Below are 5,257 nucleotides of genomic sequence, written 5' to 3' on the forward strand. Positions count from 1 at the left end.
CTCAGAAGAGTTTTCCTGGAGCAATTCTGAACGTGTGTGGTGTCGCATTGTAATGCGAAGTCCGTCGGAATGCACAATGAAGATGAATGGACGCAGATGATCAGACAGGATGCTCACGTATGTGTCACCTATCAGAGTCATATCTACACGCATCAGGGGTCCCATATCACTTCAACTGTGAACACCCCACACCATTACAGAGCCTGTGCCAGGTATAACATTCCCCTGCTGACATGCAGGTTCCATCGATTCATGAGGTTGTCTCCATATCCATACACGTCCATACGCTGGACACAGTTTGAAACGAGACTCTTCCGACCAGGCAACAGGTTTCCAGTCATCAACTATCCAATGTGACTATTAATGGGCCTAGGCGATTCGTAAAGCTTTGTGTCGTGCAGTCATCAAGGGTACACGAGTGGGCTTTCGGCTCCGAAAGCCCATATCGATGACGTTTCGTTGAATGGTTCGCACGCTGACACTTGTTGATGGTACAGCATTGAAATCTGCATCAATTTGTGGAACGGTAGCATTTCTGTCACATTGAACGACTCTCTTCAGTCGTCATTAGTCCCGTTCTTGCAGGGTCTTTTTCCGGCCGCAAGGATGTCGGAGATTTGGTGTTTTACCGGATTCCTGATGTTCACAGAACACTCGTGAAATGGTCGTATGGGAGAATACCCACTACATCGCTACCTCGGAGATGTGTCCCATCGCTCGCGCGCCGACTATAACACCAAGTTCAAGCTCGTTTAAATCTTGGTAACCTGCTATTGTAACTGTAGTAATCGATCTAACAACTGCGCCACATACTTGTTGCCTTATATATGTGGTGTTTCCGATTGCAGCTCCGTATTTTGCCTGTTTACTGGTCTCCGTATTCGAAGACTCACGCCTATACAAGTTTCTTTGGGCTTCAGTGTAAACCGGAATGGTCTGTTTTCCGACCCCTACGGCGCTCCTCATTGAGGACTAAGCATCCCATGAACACAGTGGATGGCTTAACGAATGATGCTCTCTGTGTGGTGGGAATTCTGGCCGATGCATTTGAGGCCAAGAATGAACTTACTGTTCAGGACCTTACGCCTAATGAACTCTAGCAAGAACACGATATTCTGGCGGCCGTTACCGTTTTCAGACTACCCCTTACTGCCCCTCACCTTACGTCCCCAGCAGAAGTCCAGCAGATCCTCCGGCAGAAGCATGGGCATTCGGCTCCCGGTTTGGACGGTGTCCTAAACAACCACCTCCTTCGGCTCCAGCGCAAGCCACTGGTCCTATTCACCAGTACCCTGAACCACTGTCTCACAACTGTCCTTTTCCCCAGACAGTGGAAGGAGGTGAAACTGACTTCCATCCCGAAGCCCTCAAAAGATCCTACAGTCCCTACCGACAATAGCTCCATTAGCCTTCTAAACACCATGGCAAAGGTCCTATAATCTTTGAACCTCCAGCGTAATTACCAGCCTCTGGCGGCGACTGGGATAATCCGTACGGAACCGGTTTCGCTTCCCACTTGTCGTTCGAACTACAAATTCTTAGTATCATACAACACGTGAGCAAGGGATTTAACTCCACCATGTCGCCACCAGCGATTTTCCTGGACCTGCAAAACGCTTAAGACAAGTTTTGGCAGTACAGTATCGTGTAAATCAAGCTGACACAGACGACTATCCTGGACATCTGTATCAGCATCGTGGATGATTTCCTCCACGGTAGAAGTTTCTCGGTTACTTAGCAAGGCAAACGATTGAGCTTACGTCACATGTCGATGGGTACTCCTGAAGGCTCTTTGTTGTGTCCCATCCTATTTAACATTTATCTGAATGATATATCAGTCATCCACCACTGCCACCTGGCGCAATACGTCGATGATACGGCTCTCTATACGACCTGCCGCAACATCGACCAGCTCTTTGCTCGTCTGCAGAGGCAGGTGGACGCAACAGTCACCTGGTGTCGCTCAAGCAAGACTGCCTCAATGCCACCAAAACTGCGACCATATACCTCACCAAACGGCGCCCTATCCTCTGCCACAACATTACTATTGCCAGCACACGGGTCCCCTGGTTACGAGATACCAAATACCTAGGTGCTCGGATGGACGAAGAACTGCTCTTCCACCGACATGCGAAATACGTCACCCAAAAATAACAGAAGCTGATAAAAGCATTATATCCGATCTTCAACAGCAAAGAACTGAACTTAGACAACAGACTCCAACTGCACCGGAAGATTGTCCACCCTTCCCTTACCTATGGCTCCTCAGCGTGGGCCACAATTAGCGCTTTCCGGATTCAGACCCTCCAGCGCCTGCAGAAAAACGTGATTCGGTGGAAGCTGCATGCCGATCCACTCACAAGGGTTGTTACCCTACATGAGGAGACCAACATGGTCCCTGCATAGCGTCCATTCGGGAGAAGGAGAAGGACCTGTACGATAAACTGGACGCCCTGCGCGACACAGCCAATGGGTTGCAACACATTGACACCATGCATCCACGACTATGGCACCGCCACCCTCTTCTCCTCACCACCCTCGAGGACTCTGATTCGGATCATTGATCACGATAGCTCTGGTACGACCACTAATAATGTGTGTTTTTATACAGCCACTGATACTGTGGAATCCTTGGTGTGAGCACCACCCTAACTAACTCTGTAGTTGTGTCAAGTCTTACCGACAAACTTGAACTTATACCGTTGGAGAGTGGTACGGGACCTCAAGTCCCGACGCCACACCTTCAACGCGCAGTGCAATAATGCAATAATGTCATAGGGGTACCATCATTGTAAGATAGACTACCATTACTCCGACACCAAGACAGGTAGACCGCTCTCCAGCAGTGACGCTGTACCGCATCCTTCTCAAAAAAAAAAAAAAAAAAAAAAAAAAAGCGGTCTCCAGTGGCGGAAACTCGCCTGAAGATGGCTGGACTGTTGCCAGCCGAAATAAAGTTGCAAGAAGTCAGTCAGCATGATCCGGCTGCAATCTGGAAACCACGTAGAATATTTGCAACGCCGAATAAGCTTCAAGAATGAAAATAATAAAATAATATTGCGAAACATAAAATAATTTGTAAATCAGCTTTAGCTCATATTCACTACGTTTTCTACAAGCTACTTTACTGCCCCGTTCCCAGTTATTCAAGTAACCACAAAGTACATTCAAACGCGATTGCGACTTTGTTCCACAGTACACTGATGGAAATTCCAGTCACTACTGTGGAGTAGGAAGGCTCCAGTAACACGCCTAAACTTACATCACGTCTTCCATTTCTCAGAAACTGCAGGAAACCTCTAACAAACACCAAGTCTGTTTTATAAACCGTACAGTGATCACCTGTGACTCACTTATCTTATAAACTTCAAACTATCTTGACTAAATTTATGAAACGTGTACACCTGAAGGACAAGTTTTGCGAGAACCATAGTTGGAGCATGCCATCCAATCGTCACGGCACATGTCTAAAAGCTAACATTTATTCATATAGCCTCTCTGTTCAATTAGCCTCTCTCTACCCTACCATTAATAATCCAGGTATCGTATAGACATAGTAGCAAACTGTACCCTATGTGGTTTAACTACACTGTGTCCAGCGTCCTCGAGGCTTTTGTATCTGAGCGAGTACATGAGCCTGCCTTCCGGATACATAAAGGCGCATGAAAATAGATACAGGTCATTCTCTTTCATCAGCGAGGTTTCATTCTCCGTGCGACCGAGGAGCAGCCCCCGTCAAGTTTCACACATTGGTCCTTATCCAAAGTTGGAGAACACTATCTGCTGAATGTCCCACTAAATGAACCGTTCCGGGATTTATCATACAGCTGTAAAGATCCATATGGTGTGAACGTGACAAACAAATGATGCAGGCACCATAGCGTCACTTTATTTGGCATGTGCACTATAGCAGCAACGGCTTACAAAGAGGTTCTTAGAGACACGAGGAGTAGTATACATACTTTATGAGACGGCCACTTCCCCTTTTACTCCCTCCACAATGAGGTAGTCATTTCTGCTGGGGCTTTAGTCCCGTACCTCGAGTCTTCAGACTCTTCAAAGTGAGTCTTGCAGACACACGAACAGGCATATACACTGTGGTAAGTATCTCCGTTCACGTGCTAGCATCACGAATCCGGTAAGTTAGCCACTTTATTGATCTGTTTTTCTAAGTCTTCTTCTTTTTTAATACATTATATTTGGCGATTTGGCGACAGTTGCGCCTAGCAGACGTGTCTTTGTCAGATTTATTGTATACAAAAAATTTCGATGATCCTATATTCGCAAATATTTCATCTTACACTGATTTTTCATGGGATTTCCTCTCCCGTTGGCAGTGCTCTTTCTGTACCACTTGCTGTATTTTTGGCGAATAGCTTACGATTATGTAGATATTCTGCTTCTCTTTTGTTGATCTACCTTTTGAACGAGTGTAACCTTGGAAGTACAGGTCATTTCACATAAAATGGCTGTAGCGATCCTCCAGTCGTTGGTTGGTGGACTGCCTAACCCATCTATCAGTAGCTGTTTGGCCATTACACGTGATCGTCATATGGTCAAAATATTAACATTTATAGCAGCACATGAAATTTTATGTACCTGACCTCACTATCAGGTGGAGAAAATCATTCGTGACTTGCTCAGGTAATACATATGAATCAGATACAATTTATGTGTCCGCAGCTCGTGGTCGTGCCGTAGCGTTTTAGCTTCCCGCGCCCGGGTTCCCGGGTTCGATTCCCGGCGGGGTCAGGGATTTTCTCTGCCTCGTGATGACTGGGTGTTGTGTGATGTCTTTAGGTTAGTTAGGTTTAAGTAGTTCTAAGTTCTAGGGGACTGATGACCATTGATGTTAAGTCCCATAGTGCTCAGGGCCATTTGAACCATTAGAACAATTTATGTATGCATTTAACATAGCTGCTTATAGTTGGGCCTTCAGTTCCTCAGTTAAATTTAACTACGCTTTGTTATACATTGCGTTTAAACTTAACAGTGCTGTGTGTGTAACACCTAAGCTACTCACAATACTAATGCGAGTTACAGTACTGGACTTAGATATATAATGATGTCATTTCTATTGAAGTTACGTTAACTATTCATTTTTTTTAAAACGGAAAAGCATGGCAGGAACACGGAAAGTATCAAATTTAGAGGAAATGTTAATAGGCTTGGGGAATAAAACATAGTAATAGTTTACAGTTTGCTGACGAGACTAGTGAAATGATGCAGATATACATTAGGAGCCGGCCTGAGCGTC

This window comes from Schistocerca americana, unplaced genomic scaffold (assembly GCF_021461395.2).
Source record: "Schistocerca americana isolate TAMUIC-IGC-003095 unplaced genomic scaffold, iqSchAmer2.1 HiC_scaffold_43, whole genome shotgun sequence".
NCBI classification, from domain to species: domain Eukaryota; kingdom Metazoa; phylum Arthropoda; class Insecta; order Orthoptera; family Acrididae; genus Schistocerca; species Schistocerca americana.